Below are 12,579 nucleotides of genomic sequence, written 5' to 3' on the forward strand. Positions count from 1 at the left end.
TGACAGCAGCACGCTGATACAGCAGCAGTGTAAGCAAGCAAGAAGGCAGAGGAATGCAAACCTCTGGTTCAAGTAGCCGGTATGAGATGGGGTGAGTGTGTGATTCTCTCTAGGTCGTCCTCAGACGAGCCCTCCATCATCGTTTCCAGTCATCCCGATTCTCCATACATCCGGCCAGTTCGTTGGTACTTTGCACTCCTGCATCGCTCTTGAGTACATCCACGTATGTTAGCGTGGGGCGTCCTCGTGATCGATGCCCGTGTGTTGGTTCCCAGAGCACCAGTTTGCTGGCTGGCAGTTCTTGATGCCTTTGGCAGTGTCCTGCTAGTCTCATTCTCCTGGCTGCTATTTTCTGGCTCACCCTTGGTAATCCTTCATACAGAGTCTTGTTAGTGACATGTACAGTCATGCTGATGTTAAGTACTGCACGCAGCATTCTGGTGTAGCACCCGTCAAGGGACTTCTGCAGGGTTGTCTTCAGGGTCCAGCATTCACTGCCGTATAGGAGAACAGACTCCACTGTTGCGTAGAAGAAGCTGAGTTTGATTTGTCGGGGGAGATTGGAGTTCCATACACTGGTCATGCCATTCAGGGCCCTCCATGCAAGTGCCTTCCTCACTTTCAGATCTTGCTCGGTTGAGTTGACCCATGAGCCCAGGTACTTGAAGTCCTTGACTTCCTTCAGCACCGTGCCTCCTGTTGTTGTGAGAGGTGGATGTTCCGGTGAGATGTTGTAGGTGATAACCTCAGTTTTCTTGGCATTTAGCCTAAGGCCAACTTTGGCACACTCCAGTTCCACTCTGTTCAGGAGTTCCTGAGCTTGTTCCACGCTGTCAGAGAGCAGGCCGATGTCATCCGCATAGTCCAGATCTGTCAGGACTACCTTGGGATGTCGTCTTGACCTCCTTGGTGTTAGGGTGAAGCCAAGATCCTGCTCTCGTCCACTGATGGCTTTCCTGAGTGCATAGTCCAGGACTATGATGAAGAGGAAAGGGGCTAGGGTATCCCCCTGCATTACCCCGGCCCGGATATCAAACTCCTCACTGTTACCATCTGGGGTCACCACCTTGGCCCTTGTTTTTGCATACATGGACTCTATTGCGCGGAGCAAGTTGGAGGGGACACCGTAGGCCTGAAGGATCTTCACCATTGTGCCTCTGTGAATCGAGTCAAACGCCTTTTTGAAGTCGATGAAGCAGAGTACAGCAGTCAAGTTATCCTTCTTCACCTCCTCAATCATTCTCCTCAGTGCCAAGATCTGTGCTACGGTAGTTCTCCCCTCTCTGAAGCCATTTTGGTTCTCTCTCAGGAGAGGGTCGATGGCATGCCGTATCCTGTTTAGTATCATTCTGTTGTAAATCTTTGCAGTGATACAAGTCAGGCTGATGCCTCTGTAGTTGTCTGGCTTTGAGAGGTCCCCAGCCTTAGGCACTGGAATGATGTTGGACAGAGACCATATTTCAGGCTGTTTGTTGTTCATTAGTGACAGGTTGCAAAACTCCAGGGTGAGGTCATCAAGGTCACAGTTCTTTAGGACCTCTGGGGGTATGCCATCTGGCCCAGCACTCTTGCCCTCCCTCACTGTGGATTTCGCCTTGGCAAGCTCACTGGTCGTAAAGGGACCATCTTCGATGTCCAGGCCCTGGAGGATTGCCGGCACATCCTCCTCAACTCCATCCTCTGCTGTACCCAGGAGCCCCTGGAAGTGGCCGAACCAGGTAGTCACCCTGTCCTCTGGGCTGTGTCCCTCCACCTGTCCCTCCTTAGCTCTTTTCCGCCCAGTCATCTCATTGATGACTTTCCAGGCCTCCCCATATTGCCGTTCACCATGCGCTGCCTGCACTCTTTGTACACTCTCCATCAGTTCCTCTCCTTTTATGGTGTCGTATGTGCTGAAGAGAAACTGCTTGGCTTCATTCAGTACAACACGTCTCTCCACAGTTGGTTCGCGCTCAAAGTTGAGCCGTGCTTCCTCCACCCTGCTGCGTGCAGCTACAACCTCCGGATGTCTGGACCGCATGGACACTCTGGCTTTGTCCAGCATTGGCACGCACAGCCTGGTTGCCTCCTCATTCGCAACAACGAATCTCTCATATTCGATGCTGGGCTCAGCTCCCCTGTCCAGCTGCCGAAAGCGCTTCCTAACCTCCTCCGTGTACCTGGCTTGCAGGCCTGGGTCGGCTGCGAATGCCTTCCAGTCGTGCCGGATCTTGGGGCTTGGCTTGGGGACCCTGAGGCTAAGTCGCACCCTCATGGAGACCACGCGGTGGTCAGAGCCCACAGAGCTGAAAGTGCTGAACGGTTCAGCATTTAAGATGGAGCTCCTCCACTTTCGCCTCACAAGTATCACTTGTGATTGGCTGAGTGAATCATGTGGATGAGAGCGTGATGCTGCGGTGGCCCAATTAACAGCCGGCGCGCTGACTGAGGTTCCCTGACTGAACTTGCTCTGCGCATGTCTACGACAGGCGCAAATGCTAATTTCTTTGCGTTTGCACTTTTTTGCAAAGAATGTATGTCATAGTATCTCTGACATGGAGGCAATTTGCTCAGGTGGATGTTTAGGATTTTAAAGTGTTTGTGACATTGATTGCACAGCTGTAGAATAGGTTCATTGTGTTGGGAAACAGGTGGTAGCTGGGGTGGAGGTGGGTGAGCACTTTGTATACAGCAGCGCACAGTATACAAAAAAGCAGCAGCAAGCAAGCAAGCAAGCAGGAGGATGAATGCAAAACCTTCGGTTAAAGTAGCCGGTATGAGAGATTGGGTGAGCGTGTGATTGGCTGAGTGAATCATGTGGATGAGAGCCTGATGCTGCGGTGGCCCAATTAACGGCCGGCTCGCTGACTGAGGTTCCCTGACTGAACTTGCTCTGCGCATGTCTACGACAGGCGCAAATGCTCATTTGTGTGTTGAAAGTGCTTTTCTTTTCATTGCTGGCATTGGCACAGATGTCATGGTTAGGGATTTGCGGTTAGTGAAGGTGTAATATTGGTGCAAAGTCATAGGAATAGTATATTGGTTTTGCCTAAATAACTCTACCAAAGAGATGGTTTCTTGCACAACTGTGTCAGCGAGTGGAATCAAACTTTCACAATGGTGGCCATTGTAAGCTATAGGACCAGTGGAATGTTTATGTCTGGAACATTAGATGTTTCTAAGGCATTAGAATAAATAACATTTATTGGCCCATTTGCACTGCCATCTTGCACTTGCCAAGGTGTGTTGATAAGCAATATGTTTTTTTTATGGAATGCTTACAATTTAGAATGACTAAATCACCAAAATATGGCACATTATATTGTTTAGTTGTTGTTAGGGTGTGAAATGCATCATTCCACTCTTCAGAATAGTTAGCAGGGTAGAATGAAGATAATCTTAGTGCATGTTGTGCTAAAGTGTTCCATGTCAGTCTGTATTCTGTTGCAGATGCATTAAGTTTCATGATGAAGCAATGTCTCAAATTAATGTTATAAATTATTGATTCATATAGGCAGTTTCCATCAGCATTGTTGGGTTTCCCACTTGTAAGTGTGATATTATGTGCTGCTGCAACAGAAATGGCAGTGGAACATATGGAATGTTCAGCAGCGCCACCTCGTGTGAATGGATGTGCTCCTACTTGTGTGTGTGTAATTGCTGGTGTTGGCACTGTGTCATTGTTCTTGTCAACATTGTCCTTCACAGTTGGTACATGTGCAAGGTCGTTGGTCGTTAATCCCACTCATCATGCATGCATGATCAGCAGGAAGTTGTCCTTGGACATATGTTGGTGGTGTGCTGTCATTCGCTGTGTGAGGTGAATGCAGATGAACAGTCTGGATTGGCAGTGGCTGGCCCCTAGGAATGGCAGGTTTAGGTTGTGAATAGAATGGGAGACAGTTAAAGTCTGGAATTAGTGTCCATTTGGGAGTCCTTGAAAAAGTTTGGGAACCACTGATTACATGGAAGGAAGTGGCATGAAGATGTCACATTTGTCTGTGCAAACAATGTACCTGGCAAATGTCATATCTGTGTAGGGACCTTTTCTGGCATCCGTCTGTGTCTCTAGTGGCATTGTGTTGTTCCATCTGTAAACATGCAGATTTACAGATTGCAGTTATTGCCACTTCACAATGAGCATTGACATCAAGATCAGTGGGTAAAATGGTAATAGCAAACTAACAATAGTAACTGCAATTACCTGGAGGTGAACAAGTGGAAGATGGTGAGGTTGGTGCTTGAGTTGAAGGCAGATGAACAGTCTGGATTGGCAGTGGCTGGCCCCTAGGAATGGCAGGTTTAGGCTGTAAATAGAATGGGAGACAGTTAAAGCACTATTCTTACAGTCTCAGAGTTAAAATAAGATTGCTTTTCCAATATAAATTGGGGGTCCCAGAGATAGAAATGCCATTAAATGGGGGACTGTAGACTAATGCATGTCAAACTGGAGGGGTCCTTGAAATTGAAATGGTTGAGAATCACTGCTAGAGTCATACAAATCTTGTCTTATGGGGGTCCCTGGCATATCTTTTCAAATGGGGGTGTGTGGGGCTAATTAGTGTTCATTTGGGGGTCCTTGATGTGAAAAAGTTTGGGAACCACTGATTACATGGAAGGAAGTAGCATGAAGATGTCACATTTGTCTGTGCAAACAATGTACCTGGCAAACGTCATGGTATATATATATATCAGATTTACAGATTGCAGTTATTGCCACTTCACAATGAGCATTGACATCAAGATCAGTGGGTAAAATGGTAATAGCAAACTAACAATAGTAACTGCAATTACCTGGAGGCGAACAAGTGGAAAATGGGGAGGTTGGTGCTTGAGTTTTAGATGTTGGTGGACGGCTGTTGTGTTTTGTTGTGTCATGATGTAGGCCCTGAAATGTTGCTTCTTCAACAGGTAGGAACGATGGGTAGTATATGGGAATAGGTTGAGGCTGTGAATGGAATAGGAAAGCATTACATGTTATTATGAGTCGAAGAAGATAAGAGCGTAATGTGCATACAAATAACAAATGTGAATTGTGTTGTGGCAAGAAATATACCTGGTACATATCGATGAACATCTGTTTAGCCACATGTTCTGCGATCCAGCGTCTCCTGATCACGCTGCATGTTCTTGTATCTATTAAGAAGCAGAATTGCAATACATTGTAATGTGCAATGTGTGTTGCCACCTGAATTGTAGTTTTGACAGTGAAGAAGAGTGCACAAGTAAGGGCATACAATAGCAATATCACTGACATGGAGTGGAATACGTGCAAGGGCCACTGGTAGGAGGTGGGCTATTTGACTGTGGATTGCAGTGATTGTGTTTTGCCTTTTCTTTTTCTTTTTTTACAGCGTTGTGGGCTCGCAGGACGTAGTCGGAGTGGAGGGGAATTGACAGGCACATGTAGCACAGAGAATGATGTCTGCCATATTAATTCTGCCAGTACGTTCATTCCATAGTTGTCACTAAGGTGAATTCCATCCTGACTCCACAGTTGCCTGTATGAAAGAGAAAAGTGCATATGTATATGTGAGACATATAATTACACAACACACGTATGACATGGAAACTTGTATTAAAGCATGTGTTGCATACTTCTTATGTAATGGGAAGAAATCATCTGTGGAGAAGTAGCGGATATTGAGTTTAGCAGCGATGCAATGGTATTCTTATTTAAGATGATGTTGGTATTCCAGGGGAATGGCTCCATGACGAATTGGAAAGTCTAAGACAAACATCTATGAAGAAGAAACAAGTGTCACCTGACAGTAGACACATGGTAGTGTGCATACACTGTTGGTTTGTTCAAATGTTTCAGACACACAGTAGCCGACTTGACAAATCGTACCTGGGGCCAACGATGCAACGCCGTTTGCAGAAGTTTTGAAATCTTGTCCTGCCCATTCAATTGTGCCTTTGGACAAATTATTGCTAGGAGCAAGTAAGAAAACTACATCTGGTGTAACTGGAGGTTCAGCTGCATGTTGTATTTCCTGCCGCAAAATATCAGCATCTCCGCCAGGTGTGGACATGAATCCAAAACAGAAGCGCCCCTTTGGCATCTGTACGTAGTTGTCCACAAAGGAGCGCAGATGTGAATCACCAGGACAAACTGGAAGACAACATAGCATTTGCATCAATGTGTATTGACATGTGTTCCACAGAAATAGTGAAATAAACATAATAGAGTGGCACAAGAAGTAATTATGTGACAATATTATGGTCTCACCTCTTTCTCTTTGAGTTCCATTTGTTGTGGATAAAGAGTTTTGTGTTTATGAGGAGGAGTGATGTTGGACGTAGGCCAATCCAAGACCTTATGCCGAAGACCATATCCTGCCATGGCTGTGTTGATGATGGGGAGAAAATCAAAGCATGAGAGCACACAAAATGATATGAAACATTGGCACACATGTATACACACAAATTATGTGTCTGCCAATGGCATTGAAATCAAGTCAGTTTTGTGTGGCTGTGTCTCAAACTATACAACTGTCAAGCATTTAGGTATGTATGATGATATTAAAGGTCCACTTCACCCCTTTTGCACACTGAGTTTAAGTTAACAATGTTTATAATGTTGTGAGCTTGTAGATCAACTGTTCACACAGGGCTCGAAATTGCGATTTTTTTGTCCTACACAATCCTACACATTCATTGTCACAAAAATGACAATGAAATGATTTAAGAGTGCCGCTCACTTCACACTGGTGTTATTTTTAAAAACAGGTCCAGCACTCTCACTCCCATCTCAAAATCCATTACAGTTAAGGTCATTACACACTGGCGAATTGGCGACGCGATTTATTCGTGCGAATAATTCGCATTTTATTAAAACCAATTGAAGTCAATGCAAGCTTCCACATCAGTGGCGAATGTGCGAAAATGCGACAGTTTTCGCTCTTTATTTGTTCGCTCTGGTGTCGAATGATGAATATGGATCAGATAAGGTACACAGGCTGACACAGTTAGGACATGCAAACTGTGTGACTTCATAAGAAAGTAAACTGCGTAGAGTTATTTACAATCGGGCTTGTAAATGCAATGTCTCTGTTAGAAGCTGTCAAGACCCCCGGGGTCGCAGGACACTTCTAATCTCAAACTCCAATCCAACAGCTGTGTGTTCAGAGAGTTCTCTGCTTTCTGCTCTAAATGAGCCTACAATGAATTTGTGATTACATCAGTTAGACCTGTTAATGATACATTACATTCTACTTTGTGACATTATGTGTTAAATAAGGTTCTGCAATACTTCATATATAGTATAGATATTTAGTTAGTCCTATTGATATAAACCGTATAGTTAAGTGTGCCACATGAAGCTACATGCAAATGTGTCCCTCCTACTCACAGGAACATCCTGTGAGTATAACGTTTTGATTGGCTACCACAAGCATAGGTCGTCTGTTTGTATCCGGAGGAGGGTCTTGAAGTTAATATATTGCAATGTTTGAGACTATTGGCTTGTGTTCACATTGATATTGGCTACGATGTAACTCCTGACTGAGGGCACGGGGCCTTCAGCCCGTGCCTGCCTGCTGCCTTGTGTACTGAGTGAATCCTGTCAATAAACCTGATCGGATTCGTAGACTGTAACCTGCCTGCCTGCCTCCGTTTCTTCCCACTCATTCCACCATCGCCGTTACAGGACAACAGGGACGGATTAACCCCCCGAGGGCCCCTGGGCCGGTAATTTTTGCAGGGCCCCCATAGCGCGCGTGCGCGCCAAATTTTGGTGTTTTCCCGTGTTTTTATCATCTTTTTGACCTAAATTTAACAAAATCAATGGCCAATGAAGGGCCCCAGGAGCCCTTTTCAGGGCGTCAAACCTAGTACCTTACGGTCCAATTTCCCTGAAGGGCCCCTGAGAGCCAAGGGCCCCTGGGCCACGGCCCCACTGGCCCAATGGCTAATTTGTCCCTGCAGGACAAGGGTCATTTGACACAAAATATACATCACGAATTTTGCAGACATTCGCAGGCGAACTGCAGCACCTCTGACCAATCAGAATGCAGCCCAAACTTGTTGCTGTGTAGCCTATAAACAGCGGCGTACCGTACAGTAGCTGTCAACAGAGCAGCCGTCGGTCCGGCTACGCAGGTCGGGATAGCGCAGCAGCACACACTGTTGCACACCTCCCCTCCTACAACTCGTTGGGTGTGTGTGCGCTCGCGTGTGCGTGCGTGCCGTGGACATGGCACATGGGTGCATGTGCAACGCCAACAGAGCAGCAGACGGTCCGGCTACGCAGGTCGGGATAGCGCAGCAGCACACACTGTTGCACCCTCCTACAGCTCTGTTGGGTGTGTGTGCGCTCGCGTGTGCGTGCGTGGTGCGTGGACATGGCACATGTGTGTGCGTGTGCTAACAGCACGCAACGGCAACAGCGAGCAACGGGCTCCGCCAGACTTTGGTCTGTATGTAGGGTGGTCTCAGGTAAAGTGGGCCATCACTAAGGTAAAATGGGGGAAAGCCCTTTACTTGTAACATGTGTGGTAAAGGCTTTGCTCTGAGTCGTCATTTAAAGTCACACATGATTCTGAAGACTCATACAGGGGAAAAGCCCTTTACTTGTAACGTCTGTGGTAAAGACTTTGCTCATAGTGATAGTCTAAAATCACACATGAAGACTCATACAGGGGAAAAGCCCTTTACTTGTAACGTCTGTGGTAAAGACTTTGCTCATAGTGATAGTCTAAAATCACACATGATGACTCATACAGGGGAAAAGCCCTTTACTTGTAACGTCTGTGGTAAAGGCTTTACACAAAGAAGGGGACGGGGGGGACGGGGACCCTTTAGTTCCTGGTAGTGGCAAATGCTTGGGAAGGGAAGGTTGATGTGGGATAATGTTGGTATACTAAGGGATATAACAAGTGGATGTATAAAGGAGGAGTTTTTTTTATCATAAGCTTAGATCAAAAAAAGGCTTTCGACTTTATTTCCAGAGAGTATTTGTGGGAGGTGTTGAAGGTATATGGTTTTAACCAGGACTTTATTAACCTGATAAAATTGTTGTATGCTCAGTCCACAGTTCAAGTAAATGTAAATGGTGTTTTAACAGAGAGCTTTGAGATTAAGAGGGGGGTGAAACAAGGGTGCCCCTTATCCGCTGCACTGTACATTTTAGCTATTAACCCTTTACTGCATAAGATCAAGAATGATAATAGGCTTACAGGTGTAAAAACTAGTGGTGGTGAGCGGGTTGTTGTCTTAGCTTATACTGACGACATCACCATCATAATAAAAAATAATAAATGAATATAAATGAGCACTTAGCACTTTACGAAGAGGTTTCAGGTTCCAAATTAAACCATGACAAAACAGAAGGTGTCTGGTTTGGGAGGAGTGAGACAAAGCCACATTTAAATATAAATGACACAGAAACTATGACAGTTCTGGGAGTAAAGTTTTGTAATGAATCCAGTTATGAAAAGAACTGGGATTGTAAAGATAAAGAAATAAAGGATGAATTAGAAAAATGGGAAAATAGGTCATGTTGTTATGAAACAAAGATAATAATTATAAAAACATGTTTTGGCAAAACTGCTATTTTTGGCAACTATTTCTCCTCCTAAGGACCAGACACTGAAAAAATAAAATAAAACAATGGTAAATTTTATATGGGGAACCACTAGAGAAGTTACCAAAAGAAACCTATTATATAAGAGTAAAACATATGGAGGCCTTGGGGCTGTGGACTTGGGACTTAAACTAAAGATTTCATTTTGTAAACACATAGCATCTGGTTTTAAACGAAGGGCTATATGGATAGGGGAGGCACTGAGCTGGACAAAAAAGAAGGGCCGGGCAAGGAGCTCAGTGCCAATGTCAAACTCTGCACATTTAAATATTGACTGGACTGATATGACTAGTAAATGTATATATGGTAAGATATGTGATGACTTATATGGTGGCATTTTTCCCTACAAATATCTGGATGAAAATCAAAAGCGGGTGTGTATTAAAAATATTAGTAGTAAAAATATCTCTGAAAAGAAGAGAGACGTCATGTGGCTGGTCTCTGTGAGAAGACTAGCTGTACGAGCAGTTGTAAAATGGAGCTGCTTCGTTAGAACCGTTAAATGCCCAATTTTAAATTGTGGTGCAGACGAGACAATTGAGCACCTGCTAGTGGACTGCCAAAGGTCTAGCTTTGTATGGGGGAAAATGCCACAAATTGGTTTTAAAATTAAGATCAACTATAATGCTGCCATGTATGGGGTGTTCGAAGAAAGAATGTCTGCCCTAGAACAGGATTTCTACTGGACTGTTATTTGCACCGTTGTAAACAAACTGTGGAAAACCAGGTGTGCCATGGTAATCCACCAGGAGGCCATCTCGGGAGAGGTGGTCTTCAAACAAATCCAAACTGAACTAAAAAGACAAAGAACTCTTGACGCACGAAACAAGAAACTGACACCATGGCACCTATTAACATTGTAAAAAAACAAAAACACTTTTGTATTGAAATGCATTGATTGATATACTATTGTTCTTCAGAAAAATCTTGAAAATGTTTGAAATTTTGATTATTATTATTTTTTCTTTCTTTTTTTGGCACAAATCTTCTCTTCTGGGTGATCCCTGGCCATAAAACATTTTCAGATGGCGGTCCATACAAATATGCATTATTTGCGTTATTGGATGATACCACTATTACCACTGTTTTAGTAGGCTGCATTTAGTAATTTCTTTGTATGTTCAAGTTTTGGTCATATCTGCCAGGTAAACAGAAATGTAATTGGTTTGGTAAGGCATTAAAGGGATCTTTCCCTTTCAAACATGTTTGGGGCCAGTGAGTATGACAGGAAAAAATAATACATGAGAAATAGAAAGATATGTTATGTTCCCGTTTGTCCAGCAGGGGGCACCATAATACCACATCTGCATGGTTCCTGTGAGGTCTGAGGCTGAGCATCGAGACATAATAATATGTCTATATTATTATAACATATTATAATTACTTGCGCACGCAGAGCGCGCAAGTAATATTTTCGCCCGGTCTCCTTCGTCGTGACAGCTGTTCCGCCATTCGAGGCTTACGCAGAAAAACATCAAATCTGTGCCTGTGTTGCTGGACCAATGATGACGAAATGACCATATTTCTTACGTCATCATTTAGAGCTAGTCATACGTATACTATATACATAATCAGTAAAAAATAAAATAGCAAATTGTGTCTGATCTGCTGGGACCAGAGTACGTGGTGTGTATGTGTATGACTAGCTCTAAATGATGACGTAAGAAATATGGTCATTTCGTCATCATTGGTCCAGCAACACAGGCACAGATTTGATGTTTTTCTGCGTAAGCCTCAAATGGCGGAACAGCAGTCACGGTTTTTGGCGCAAAGTAACCACAGTATACCGCTAATCAACTTACAACTACACACTTTATACAGTATAGAGTATATATGTATACATATATAGTATATGCCTATATACTATATATATTTCTTACGTCATCATTTACAGCTAGTCATACGTATACTATATACATAATCAGTAAAAAATAAAATAGCAAATTGTGCCTGATCTGCTGGGACCAGAGTACGTGGTGTGTATGTGTATGACTAGCTCTTAATAATGACGTAAAAAAAACAGTATTTCTTATATAGATAGAAACTTGAATCATACTTAATAATACTAGATGTTTTTATGTATAAAGTAGGTAGCAAATAGTTACATCTAAACATTAATCATTTCAAACGTTCCTTCACAGAGATACTGAGATTTGACAATTTACAGCGGTCGAAAGGACTTGCACGCTCTGCTTGCAAGCAAGTATGCACTCGACAGAGTGCAGTTCTAGTTTATAACTATGATCGAGACACAATGACACACACACACACACACACACACACACACACACACACACACACACACACACACACACACACACACACACACACACACACACACACACACACACACACACACACACACACACACACATCATTCATTTATAAATATTTCAAGATATAAAGCTATAACGTTGTGTATAAAAGTTTCAACTGTTTGTACATGATTGTAGCTGTATATTAAAAATACAGAGTTATTTCATTGTATATACAAAATACTGTACTGTACATATCTATCTACTCTACTGTGACAGTAATATAATGTGTGTGCATGTAGACCAGTGGTTCCCAAAGTGTGGTCCGGGGACCCCCAGGGGTCCTCGCAGTTCCAGGGGGTCCCCAGCTAAATGATAGTTTGGAACCAAATGATGGGCCCTTTAAGGGTCTGTAACTCTGAGAGTGTACAATGGTCTGAAATTTGTACACTATCAGAGTTAAATTAACATTGATTTTACAATACAAATTGGGGTCTCAGAGATAGAAATGCCATTAAATGGGGTCTGTAGCCTATTGTATATCAAACTTTGCGACCTTGAAATTAATATGGTTGAGAATCACTGCTAGAGCCGTGAAAATGTTCTGTTATGGGGGGTCCCTGGCATACATGGTTTTGGAACCACTGATATAGACTAGGCCTATTCCTATCTAAGCTTGTTGTTGTGTGTAGGCTACATTATCTAGATACATATCTACTATAAGGCCTGCCTGCCTGCCTGCCTGCCTGCCTGCCTGCC

The sequence above is a fragment of the Protomyctophum parallelum genome (genome assembly GCF_964188405.1).
Source record: "Protomyctophum parallelum genome assembly, chromosome: 6".
Classification (NCBI taxonomy): Eukaryota; Metazoa; Chordata; class Actinopteri; order Myctophiformes; family Myctophidae; genus Protomyctophum; species Protomyctophum parallelum.